Source organism: Schistocerca americana, chromosome 6 (assembly GCF_021461395.2).
Source record: "Schistocerca americana isolate TAMUIC-IGC-003095 chromosome 6, iqSchAmer2.1, whole genome shotgun sequence".
NCBI classification, from domain to species: Eukaryota; Metazoa; Arthropoda; class Insecta; order Orthoptera; family Acrididae; genus Schistocerca; species Schistocerca americana.
The window spans coordinates 568,051,388-568,065,597 of record NC_060124.1 but is presented as its reverse complement, the minus strand read 5'-3'; positions in this window follow the sequence as shown (position 1 = coordinate 568,065,597).

Genomic DNA, 14,210 nt, shown 5'->3' with positions numbered 1-14,210 from the left:
TTAAACCTCCCTTACCCAAAACTCGCTATACTAGTAAACATCTACTTTACACACCAATATATTAATGTACATCTGCACAAACCTTCTTTATTATTGCCACTCTTTCTCATGTTTGTCAATATTATTTGATTTTTTTTTTACTGTTATTATTATTGCTTTCACCATAATCTGTATGTATAGCACCTGATGTAAAAATACTGCCAGCATTTACTTTATTAGGTCTTAGTCATATTCATCATTATTATTTGATTTTTTGTTTTACTGTTATTATTATTGCTTTTATCATAATCTGTATGTATAGCAACTGTTGTAAAAATACTTCCGCATTTACTTTATTAGGTCTTAGTCACTACTCTTTATTCATATTGTCACTAGAGTAAGCTAATTTTCCCATTTAAACTATGTTCATGATGTAACTCTGATGTGTGAAATGCTGCATGTGTGAAACACTGGTCCGATGTAAGAGAGGGCCTGATGGCCCTAATCTGGTCAGGTTAAATAAATAAATAAATAAATAAATAAATAAATAAATATTTCCCCCATTCCTGTCAATTGCTCCCTTATGCTCTCCCTGAATCTCTGTGCAACCTCTGGTTCTTTTAGTTTATCCAGGTCCCATCTCCTTAAATTCCCACCTTTTTGCAGTTTCTTCAGTTTTAATCTAGAGGTCATAACCAATAGATTGTGGTCAGAGTCCACATCTGCCCCTGGAAATGTCTTACAATTTAAAACCTGGTTCCTAAATCTCTGTCTTACCATTATATAATCTATCTGATAGCTTTTAGTATCTCCAGGGTTCTTCCATGTGTACAACCTTCTTTCATGATTCTTAAACCAAGTGTTAGTTATGATTATGTTGTGCTCTGTGCAAAATTCTACCAGGCGGCTTCCTCTTTCATTTCTGTCCCCCAATCCATATTCACCTACTATGTTTCCTTCTCTCCCTTTTCCTACACTCGAATTCCAGTCACCCATGACTATTAAATTTTCGTCTCCCTTCACAATCTGAATAATTTCTTTTATTTCATCATACATTTCTTCAATTTCTTCGTCATCTGCAGAGCTAGTTGGCATATAAACTTGTACTACTGTAGTAGGTGTGGTCTTCGTATCTATCTTGGCCACAATAATGCGTTCACTATGCTGTTTGTAGTAGCTTACCCGCATTCCTATTTTCCTATTCATTATTAAACCTACTCCTGCATTACCCCTATTTGATTTTGTGTTTATAACCCTGTAGTCACCTGACCAGAAGTCTTGTTCCACCCGCCACCGAACTTCACTAATTCCCACTATATCTAACTTCAACCTATCCATTTCCCTTTTTAAATATTCTAACGTACCTGCCCGATTAAGGGATCTGATATTCCACGCTCCGATCCGTAGAACGCCAGTTTCTTTCTCCTGATAACGACATCCTCTTGAGTAGTCCCCGCCCGGAGATCCGAATGGCGGACTATTTTACCTCCGGAATATTTTACCCAAGAGGACGCCATCATCATGTAATCATACAGTAAAGCTGCATGTCCTCGGGAAAAATTACGGCTGTAGTTTCCCCTTGCTTTCAGCCGTTCGCAGTACCAGCACAGCAAGGCCGTTTTGGTTATTGTTACAAGGCCAGATCAGTAAATCATCCAGACTGTTGCCCTTGCAACTACTGAAAAGGCTGCTGCCCCTCTTCAGGAACCACACGTTTGTCTGGCCTCTCAACAGATACCCCTCCGTTGTGGTTGCACCTACGGTACGGCTATCTGTATCGCTGAGGCACGCAAGCCTCCCCACCAACGGCAAGGTCCATGGTTCATGGGGGGGTACTTAATGTTATTAGTGATTAATTAGAGTTTATGAAAATGTAATGTGTGTAAAACGCAATTTATGTTGTTAGGATAAGTAAGAATTATTTATGTCAAATCACTGTAGTAATCACTCTGGCCATGTCAATATACTTCTGATAACTTTTGTGTAACAATAACATCGGTGACACGACTGCGCGCGTCGTAGAGGTGAATGTAGAATATCGTTACGAAGCATTTGTGGTGTGGAGCAGACATATCTGTTGGTGCACAAATGCCAGAGCGTTTTGTGTCGAAGGGTTGTTGTAACCCAGACAAATTATAAGTAGAGGAGCAAGGCACAGTATGATCGCAAGAAGATTTTAGAGGTAATGAAGAATACTGTGTGGTCCAAATTTACTCAAGCTGCTCGCTAATCAAGGACAGCCTATTGCCAATAATGGTCCTGTATTTTGTAACTGTGTAATAGGTATGCAGGCGTCTTAGTACCTTTTTGAAACTTTATAGTATGTTTAACCAAACAGCAGCATGTCGAGAGTAATTGTATTGGTCCGCGTCGTTGACCGTTAGCAAGGTCCTATCCAACCAGCATAAATTACTATAAAGTCACAAGTGAAGAAAATATTCGAAACGAGACAAACCGAGTCGAATTTACAGTTCACTTACAGTGGAGTGATTACTGTAATAATACGCAGAGGTAACTTTAGTTGCTCATATAAAATTGCACGACTACTGCAATCAGTTCAAGTTAAAATCGATTCCAAGAGAAATTCATATTCTATGACTAAAGCATCATGGCTTTCATGTAGCCAATGTAGTTTTAAAATTTTATGTTGTATTTTGCAAATCATATTAAGTGCATACGTCTACGCAACATTACCTCTGCAAAGCAGATGTTGCAATGAATGCAAATTATTACTGCATCTATTTTAAAACCAGTCAGTTGCAGAGTACTATGTAAAGAATAGTGATCAGTTTTCGTTACGATTAAGCATAGTTTTCAAACAGACAGCGCTATCGTGAGTTACTTAACACAGTACAGTTACCATTACGTGTTACTAGTCATTGCTGATTATTATGGTAACTAACATAATTAAGTTGCAAATTAAGGTCTATTGTGTTTGTGGTACACGTACATTTTACACGTAAGCTAACGCGTGTGCATTTTGTTAAGTTGCTGCTTCTCTTTCTCACACGATGTTTACGTGATTTCAAAGTCATAACAAACAGTTACTAAGTTAAAACTTTTTCGCGTTTTGGTGCTGGCAACCCTCTTATTCTACAAGTTAAATCCATTTAAACTAACTTATAAAAGCTCTCCCTCTTCTGGCCACGAGTGGCCTACCGGAACCATCCGACCGCCGTGTCATCCTCAAGGTGGACGCGGATAGGAGGGGCGCGTGGGCAGCACACCGCTCTCCCGGCCATTATGATGGTATTCTTGACTGAAGCCGCTTCTATTCTGTCGAGTAGCTCCTCAATTGGCATTCCCGAGGCTGAGTGCATCCCGAAAAATGGCAACAGCGCATGGCGGGGGGATGGTCACCCACCCAAGTGCCGGCCACGCCCAATAGCGCTTAACTTCGGTGATCTGACGGGAACCGGTGTATCCACTGCGGCATGGCCGTTGCTCGTTAAAACAAAGTTATGGCATTCAAAATTACGGATAACTACAGAGAGAGTTTAATTTATCACCTTTTTTTACGTTTCGATCGTTGTTGTACGTAGGACAAATATTCGTGCGATAGAGATCTGGTTGTGACTATCCGTATTCTGTCGGTAAGCACTGATCTTCGTATTCGAAGTCTTGTTTCCATTAACAGTGGAAACTTAAATACACGTGTCACATTAAAACGTTACATCCTCCGGAGATTGGTTGCGTTATACAGTCACGGCTGCAAAAGTCTGGGGCGAATTTAAGTGCAGTCTGAGCTACAATCTATCACGGTCACGCCTGCACAGCTCAATCGGTAAACGAATTTTCGGCGTTAGACAACGTTCTTTGTCTGCTTCCTAGTCCTTCACAACGATTTATTCTACCGGAAAATTTCTAATCAACGTGCCCTTTGCTGCAATGTTACCCCATTTCTGATACCGAAGATTATTATATGTATGCACGTAAAAGATATACCCTCGTAAAATCGAAGGGACCTTTTGAAAATTTAAACTGTGTTGTTCACGAAAGAGTAATGTCAACTTTATCCCAAGGGCCTTCCTTTATTCATGCAGAACATTTAGTCTTGTCGGATGGGATACAATATTTATTAAACACAAAACATTTGTAGGAAATGGTCTGAATGTGTGCATCATCCAATTGACCACCGTTACGATTATACCCGCTGTATGATAAGATAAGGGAACTCACACTAGGTAAAAGAAGTATGGCTGTACTAGAGTCGGCTTCAAAGAGAGCACGTGAGCTCGCCGGTTTGCGGGAGTGGGGGCCGAACAGTGAGCTGGTAAGCGGCGTCCCCGGGGTAAGGACTCTCCACTCACGAGGAAGCAAGCGGCTGTCTTCGGCCGTCCCAGTGGGCCCTGGAGGACCATCCAGCCGCTGTAGTGGCCCGCGGGGTGAGAAGAAAGGAGATGGATCGCTAACCTGATGGTACCTGTGCGTCCTACCCGAGTGAAACTTCGCAAGGTTGTAGCACACAAACGCCGCTCAGAATTAACATACAGTTAACCATGATATTTTTCCGTAGAGAGATACGTATAAAAGAGAGAAAATTAAAATTAATGGACAACATATTCACAAAATTTACAAACGATTTTCTTAAAAGAGACAAATGTCAGGAGTGGCCTTTTAGACCCATTACTACTTAGGGATACAAGCCAGTTCGTAAACCGCCATAGTGCATAAAAGCCGGGTAAATGACTGGCAAAGTAAAAATAAAATATTTTTCCCATAATTCTAATTTCAGTAAAAGGAATTAAAATAATTATTCCATTTGTAGGTTCTGATTTATTTTTAATAGCTGTGTCGGGGAAATAGAGGTCGCAGGAGAACATAATATCTATGGCTTACTTCTCAGATCTTTCATGTGACTGTGTTCGGTTCTTATTTCCTTGGCACTTAGTGTTCAGAAAGAAGGAATCATTGTTGCATTTTGAATTTCAGCTCCATGTGAAAGATTTAGAGCTTCAATGAGTATGTAATCACGGTTGGAAGTATCAACTCTCTTAAAATATTTCGCGCGATTATGTCGAAGAGGACTTAGACTTTTCGAGAAGCCCAACGTTTTCTACTCGTCTGTGGAGGACGTCTCCAGGGGGTAGCAGTTTCTGTAACTGCCCTATTCTCAGTAAGGGACGCTGCTGCCTAACGCGAAGTTTCGTCACTGCGTGTTCCCTCGCAGAGAGGTACGTCAAATATTTAGGAAACACTACTGCAGTTGGCAGTTCTCAGTTGCTGCTATCGACCTACAGTGGAAGATTAGTGTACATCTTCTTCAGTAATAGAACCCGGGTACCATGCAGTTTCAAGTCCTTCTCCTATAGATTAAAATTGATAGATAAATTGTTAGTAATCTCTATCGCCTACCACTTCTGGCTCGAAGTTGCGTTCACAACTGCTGGTCCTGAATGAGATTTTCACTCTGCAGCGGAGTGTGCGCTGGGTTTGAAACTTCCTGGCAGATTAAAATTGTGTGCCGGACCGAGACTCGAACACGGGACCTTTGCCTTTCGCGGGGAAGTGCTCTCCCAACTTTTTTTCCTTTTATTAATCTCATTTCTTTCGTTTTTGTTCGTTGTCTCTGCTCGGGGCGGACGTCGCAAGACACCCCTTTCAGTTCGTCGTTGATCCATTAACTCAATTTTTTATTACAGAGGGCAGCTAATCCTCTGACCGAACACGCGCAGTTAACGTGGCGGCGTAATCTCTATCGCACCAACTGAGCTACCCAAGCACGACTCACGACCCGTCCTCACAATTTACTTCCGCCAGTACCTCGTCTCCTACCTTCCAAACTTCACAGAAGTTCTCCTACCAAAGTTGCAGGACTAGCACTACTGGAAGAAAGGATATTGTGGAGACATGGCTTAGCCACAGCCTGGGGGATGTTTCCAAAATGAAATTTTCTCTCTGCAGTTCGAGTCTCGGTCCGGCACACAATTTTAATCTGCCAGGAAGTTTCAGTTTCTCTCCTTCTCAAATTTCCCATATTTTCTTCCAGCAACTATTCACCGTTTTCTTTCTAGTACCCACGTACTCGTGTCCCCTACATCCGCCATTCATAATAGTCTACGCAGACCGTTAATAACAATACGTACCTTTCTATTTACAAATCCAGTGACTGCAAAATTTGATGCCCCTACATCCACCATTCCTAATAGTCAGCGCATAACGTTAATATCAATAGTATCTTTCTATTTACAAATCCAGTGACTGCAAAATTCGCTAAATTATGAATACGTACCTACACTCAAACCCCGCCTTGTTTCAACCAGTGAAACACCAAATTCCCATTTCTATGAGTACCTGCTATTTAATTACGTTATTTCATACGATAACAGCCTTTTATGATTTTTCACAATCTGTGGTATTGAGGGTCCGGTGCTATTTTCTTCTTATATAGAGGCGAAGGGGGCGAATATTGGGAGGAGCGGCAGATGTATGATATGTCAGGTGGCACTCTGCCAGTTCTCCACTTGGTGGGTCAGGGAGGAGGAGGTTGTTGTGACCTGTGTACCACCGGTGGGCGCAGTTAAAAAAGAGTGATCTTTAATCCTTTATTTCCGCCAATACATCTCTCCTTTATCTATGCTACGCCGGTCCTCTGCCGTTGCTTGTCAGGGTGCGTCGCAAGCGCCCGGCAGCTACTCAGGCAGTGGGTGCTGCGTCTCTAACCTCCGTACTCGAAGAAGTTGACTTACACACGCTGGCCCAAGATGTACTCGCTCCCCTCCCGCAACGGTGGCTCACCTCTGCTCTCTGAACCGCGACGATGGTTGTCGAGAAGTGCGCCAACCATGGCCTGGTAGGCCCCGTGGCTCCGCCGAGGTGTCAGCATCGCTGGTGTCTCGGCCCAAGTCAACACGGCAGACCCCCAGGCCTTCCCATCTGCGTTGGAAGCTGTCGGCAGCGTCTAACTCGTGACCGATGCTTACGGAAAGGAAAACATCTCTCCGGCGGCTGTTGGCGATGTTCAGTACGAGCAGTAAACATCCAACCGACTTATACCCAGCGTTAATACCGTGTCAGGCAATCGAGTACGCACGTACTGTACTCCATCGATCCTTCTGAACTCAAATGCTGAACTTTTTACAGTGTGAAATATCGGCTTGTGATGACCTAATGTCACTTGTAATGACAGCGACAGCGTAGGCTTTCCTAATACGAATGTATCAGCGATTCATTCTTTCTTTCTTTCACTGGTGCCACGTCCCGCACTGACGCAGGGTCGACATTGTTAAGAACGGAGTTGGCAAGGTTAGTAGAAAGAGGTCGGGGGCGGCCGGATGCCCTTCCTGCCCCCACTCCGTACCCCCCGGGACGGAATTTGTGTACCCCTGCTGTTTGCGTCGAGTGTAAGTAATGGAATAGTGCGAGCGTGTTCAGATGTCTGCGAGTCGTGTAACTGAGGCGGATCGTGGGGACCAGCCCGGTATTCACCTAGCGGGATGTGGAAAACCGCCTAAAAACTACATCCAGGCTGGCCGGCGCAGTGACCGACGACGGTAATCCGCCAGACGGATTCGATCCGGGACCTGAGCGCCTATCCGAGTCAAGGAAGCTGCGCATTAGCGCTCTCGGCTAACCTGCTGGGTCGAATGTATGTGTGTGTGTGAAATCTTATGGGACTTAACTGCTAAGGTCATCAGTCCCTAAGCTTATACACTACTTAACCTAAACTATCCTAAGGACAAACACACACACCCATGCCCGATGGAGGACTCGAACCACCGCCGGGACCAGCCGCACAGTGTCGAATGTATCAGCGATTCATATCGTGCCCTATTTGCTTAACACATCTGTTACAAGAACAGACTGATACGTAACAATATTTAGTACGCCTTATTGTGTTAGCGACGCGGTCCTTTACTTCACGTAACGAGGTGACGTGATACTTCTCCGTCTTACTGCTGTACTAAGCTCCTGCTGATGCTGGCTACCCAGTTCGCGCAAAGTGCTGAAGCCCTGCTTTCCGCCTGACCTGCTAACGCGATGAAACGCTGCCGTATCGTTTCGCGCTTGTTGACACTCCCGCAAGGAACACAAAATGAACGATGTCTCTCCGTTATGAAATTCTGTGGCCATCTGCGTGATACAGGGTTGGTACGTAACACTAGATGATTATTTCGATGTCACAAAAATGTATTCAATGATATAGGCTTAGTCCTCCTGCTAATGACACCATGGTCGGCGTGATATTGTAAACCTTTGGTCCCTAAATTAAATATTATTCGGAACATTAGTGATGTATTCCTTTGTTTCCTTATTTTGCGGATTTTTATTCTTTTACACGATATTATTATTCAGTTCAGTTTCGTTTGTATTTACAGATACAGATAATTTTTTTCGCAACTGTCAAATCTATTTCACAAAAAGTTTCAGTAAGAATAAATACACATATAACATAAAACTGAAATAAAAATCACACAACAAATTCGCTGTACGACATTGTCCGACTCACTGGTATGGGATTCCATACTGCCTATGGAAATTCCCTATCGTGCGGTCTCATTGCATGTTAAACGTCGTTCAGTAGACACCAAGAACTTCGATTTCCATGGCTGAGACACTAAAAAATGCAAAACAAAACTGTTACACACTGACAAAAACAGGCCTCGGGACTCGAAAGCATCTCCTACGAAAAGGTTTAGGTCACTAACGATCAGGTTCGATAAAGCCGAGATCATAGGTGTGATATAACGAGATGAAACCATCGACAGGCGACCGGTCGATATGTACAAGCGGTACGACAGCAGAATGACAGCTAGTGACCATGTGGTGGTAAAATTACTCATGAATGGTGACTCAGGAGTCAGGTTGTGCCTCACATCACCCCACGAGATGACCGTTCATTGGCTGGTGGATGAAAAATTCCGGTTGCTAGGAACTTTGCAAGCTAACCAAGCATCAAGTAGTGGCGGTGCTTGGAAAGACGATAAAAATGATATAGCGACACTTTGTATTTTTCACATTAGTAGTGATGTTTTACAGAGGAGTAAAGATATTAAATAGAAACAGCAATTTAAATATAACGTTCAGATGGACTTAATGCCTCATCAAAGCTCTCTACTACGACCAGCAGACCCAGAGCTACAGGCAGTAATAAAACAGTTTTACTCCTACTCTTTGAAATTAAACAAGTCTGTCAATAAAACTGATGTAACAACAAGGTATCAAAACGTACATCTCGCTGAGACCTATATGTTAACTCATTTCCATTATTTACTTATTTGTTTAGTCAATGGAACGTCGCTATTAATTACCATAGTTTGAAATTAATTTTTTCTGTTAATATAACTGATGTGAAACTCAGAAAGGTGTCAACAGGTAGATCTATATGACAGGTACGTGGAGATGTATTACTTATGACATTTACATGTTTCTTTAGCGGGGAAAACCAACTCTAACTGCCATATTTCTTGAATATCGTATCAAAAAACTACATCATATTTAACAGATTGTCATATATCAATTGCACTAACTCAAAATATTTATGTAAGAACTAGAATGTCAATTTTTTTCAAAAATTAAGAGTGCAAGTCGTGACACAATTACTTTATAAATATCATGTGTAGTTCAAAAGATATATCATTTCTGAGTCTGGTGAATCAGAACAGGAACAGGTCACGGTTAAAGCAGGCTCAGGCACGGTAATTGGAAGTTTCTATAGCCCCCTGGGTCAGCAGTTGTTGTGGCTGAGCACCTGAAGGATAATTTGGAAAATATTTCGAGTAGATTTCCCAACCATGTTATAGTTCTGGGTGGAGATTTTAATTTGCCGGATATAGACTGGGAGACTCAAACGTTCATAACGGGTGGCAGGGACAAAGAATCCGGTGAAATTTTTTTATGTGCTTTATCTGAAAACTACCTTGAGCAGTTAAACAGGGAACCGAGTCGTAGCGATAACATATTGGATCTTCTGGCGATGACAGACCCGAACTATTTGAAACAGTTAACGCAGAACAGGGAATCAGCGATCATAAAACGGTTACGGCATCGATGATTTCTGCCGTAAATAGAAATATTAAAAAAGGTAGGAAGATTTTTCGGTTTAGTAAAAGTGACAAAAAGCAGATTACAGAGTACCTGACGGCTCAACACAAAAGTTTTGTCTCAAGTACAGATAGTGTTGAGGATCAGTGGATAAAGTTCAAAACCATCGTACACTATGCGTTAGACGAGTATGTGCCAAGCAAGATCGTATGAGATGGAAAAGAATCACCGTGGTACAACAACTGAGTTAGGAAACTGCCGCGGTTGCAAAGGGAACTTCACAGCAAACATAAACATAGCAAAAGCTTTGCAGACAAACAAAATTTACGCGTAGCGAAATGTAGTGTGAGGAGGGCTTTGCGAGAGGCGTTCAATGAATTCGGAAGTGAAGTTCTATGTACTGACTTGGCAGAAAATCCTAAGATATTTTGGTCTTATGTCAAAGCGGTAGGTGGATCAAAACAAAATGCCCAGACACTCTGTGACCAGAATGGTACTGAAACAGAGGATGACAGACTAAAGGTCGAACTACTAAATGTCTTTTTCCAAAGCTGTTTCACAGAGGAAGACTGCACTGTAGTTCCTTCTCTAGATTGTCGCACAGATGACAAAATGGTAGATATCGAAATAGACGACAGAGGGATAGAGAAACAATTAAAATCGCTCAAAAGAGGAAAGGCTGCTGGACCTGATGGGATACCAGTTCGATTTTACACAGAGTACGAGAAGGAACTTGCCCCCCTTCTTGCAGCGGTGTACCGTACGTCTCTAGAAGAGCGTAGCGTTCCAAAAAGATTGGAAAAGGGCACAGGTCATCCCCGTTTCCAAGAAGGGACGTCGAACAGATGTGCAGAACTATAGACCTATATCTCTAACGTCGATCAGTTGTAGAATTTTGGAACACGTATTATGTTCGAGTATAATGAATTTTCGGGAGACTAGAAATCTACTCTGTAGGAATCAGCATGGGTTTCGAAAAAGACGGTCGTGTGAAACGCAGCTCACACTATTCGTCCACGAGACTCAGAGGGCCATAGACACGGGTTCACAGGTAGATGCTGTGTTTCTTGACTTCCGCAAGGGATTCGATACAGTTCCCCACAGTCGTTTAATGAACAAAGTAAGAGTATATGGACTATCAGACCAATTGTGTGATTGGATTGAAGAGTTTCTAGATAACAGAACGCAGCTTGTCATTCTCAATGGAGAGAAGTCTTCCGAAGTAAGAGTGATTTCAGGTGTGCCGCAGGGGAGTGTCATAGAACCGTTGCTATTCACAGTATACATAAATGACCTGGTGGATGACATCGGAAGTTCACTGAGGGTTTTTGCAGATGATGCTGTAGTGTATCGAGAGGTTGTAACAATGGAAAATTGTACTGAAATGCAGGAGGATCTGCAGCGAATTGACGCATGGTGCAGGGAATGTCAATTGATTCTCAATGTAGACAAGTGTAATGTGCCGCGAACACATAGACAGAGAGTTCCCTTATCATCTAGCTACAAAATAGCAGGTCAGCAACTGGAAGCAGTTAATTCCATAAATTATCTGGGAGTACGCATAATCAGTGATTTAAAATGGAATGATTATATAAAGTTGATCGTCGGTAAAGCAGATGCCAGACTGAGATTCATTGGAAGAATCCTAAGGAAATGCAATCCGAAAACAAAGGAAGTAGGTTACAGTACGCTTGTTCGCCCACTGCTTGAATACTGCTCAGCAGTGTGGGATCCGTACCAGATAGGGATGATAGAACAGATAGAGAAGATCCCACGGAGAGCAGCGCGCTTCATTACAGGATCATTTGGTAATCGCGAAAGCATTACGGAGATGATAGATAAACTCTAGTGGAAGACTCTGCAGGAGAGACGCTCAGTAGCTCGGTACGGGCTTTTGTCAAAGTTTCGAGAACATATCTTCACCGAAGAGTCAAGCAGTATATTGCTCCCTCCTACGGTTATCTCGCGAAGAGACCATGAGGATAAAATCAGAGAGATTAGGGCCCACACTGAAGCATACCGACAATCCTTTCCACGAACAATACGAGACTGGAATAGAAGGGAAAACCGACAGAGGTACTCAGAGTACCCTCCGCCACAGACAGTCAGGTGGCTTGCGGAGTATGGATATAGATGTAGATAGAGGTAGAATACCGTTATTGGAGCCCAAGAGTGTAAATTAACAGATGCGGATTGGTGGGAGTGGCGGTTTACTGTAAAAGACGCAGATGTGCGAGATTCCTGTGTCAGTTTGGGGACAGGTTCATCACGTGGCTATAATGTTTGTCGTGAACTAAACTGAACTAAACTCCTCCCTAACAGGCTATACAGGCCCAACGGTACCGCATCCCACAGTGGTCGCCGGAAGTGAGAAGTACAAAATTCAGGAGTTAAACTTTCGGAAGGACTCGCTGTTTGGTATGTAAAAAAAGTCGCAGTTAATGTTGGAAGACACTTTATTCTGGGAGCGATTTTAGGCACCGCAGCTTTAGCCGCGAACTTAGAACACTGATTATAATCCGTTCATCATAACAATAAACCTGATGTAATCATTGCATTATGTATTTTTCCGCGTTTGCTACAGCCTCATTGGATTTCCGTTTCACGTGGGACTGCAGTCAAGCTGTCTCCAGTACTGTCAAGTACGATAATAAGGGCACGTTTTGTGCTGTGCGTTACGTGCACATCGACTTAGCGATAATACGGGACAACGGCTTTATCGGCACACTCAACTTGGACAGCACTGGCCGGTCGGCTGGTACAGCTAGCCTGCAGTAACGTGGCCGGCTGCAGTTCACACGTAAACAGAGACGAACAGAGAAGCAATACCATTTCTATGTCATTTAATTTTTAAGTAGAATGAAATAATACACTGCAGATTTCCCACAATACGCTCCTTAGACGACTACGCGTAAACAAAAACACGTTATCGTTTTTAGCTAACGTACTGTTGTAATTAAAAACACGAATGACGAAAATTTCTGACTTAAACACACGATAATTTTCCTGCATAAGCTGTGTGTAACTTAAGAGAGTATTGAAGGATTTCACCGTATAGTTAAATACTGAAACCACTGAAGGTGTTACTTATAGTCAGTCGTCTGGTAATCTCTTAGGTCGTTCCTTATCCGAATCCGAGAAATACATTTCAGTTCTGGAAGCGTCATTGCTTCTTCGACAACGAACCTATCAACAACAGAATCCACGAAGCCAACCAGGCCTAGCATTTTCTCTTCGTCTTTTACGACGAACCGTTCTATATCCCACCAGCGTTTGGCAGTGACGTGTGAAAAAGCTGCGTGCGTTAGTTCCAATACGTGTGGCAGCTTAACAGTGTTGTTACTTCTCGGCCAAATCCCACACTTTGGCTCCAGATCAATTCTGTTGGGTTCATATTGTAATTGTGTAGTGGCAAATGTAAAAATGCAGCATTTGTATCATGTGCTCGATGCTGTGAAAATGATTGTTCTTCATGTTTCTGTTGTATAAAACGATGGACATAGACCAAATAAAGAGGATTTGGTTTTTCATTTTTGCCTTAAGAATTTAAATTGTTATGTTTTCATAAGCTAAGCAACTTTTATGAACAGTCTTTTATGAATTTGTATTTGAAATGGAAACAGGAACTTCGAGCCCAGTATGTAATTAGAAAAAAGAAGACGTGCATTATTGATAAAACATGCTGATGAGTTTTATAATTACGATTAGATTAGATTAGATTAGTACTTGTTCCATATATCATGAATATGACACTTCGTAATGATGTGGAACGTGTCAGGTTAATAAAAGGTGTCTATACAAGATATTACATTACACAAAATATTACATGACACTGAATAATTTATTTATTTATTTTTTTGTGGGGGTTGGGGGTCTTACCCACTTACTGTATCCAAAAATTCATCTAATGGGTAGAAGGAGGTGCCATTAAGAAATTCTTTTAATTTCCTTTTAAATACTATATAGCTATCTGTCAGACTTTTGTTGCTATTAGGTACGTGACCAATGACTTTTCTGGCAGCATAATTTACCCCCTTCTGAGCCAAAGGTAGGTTTAACCTTGAGTAGTGAAGATCATTCTCTTATTGTTGTAGCCATGTACACTGCTGCTACTTTTGAATTCGTTCGGATTGTTAATAACAAATTTCATAATTTAATATATATATTGTGAGGTTACAGTGAAGATCTCTCTTTAAATAAGTGTATGCAGGATGATCTTGGATGAGCTCCAGCAATTATTCTGATTA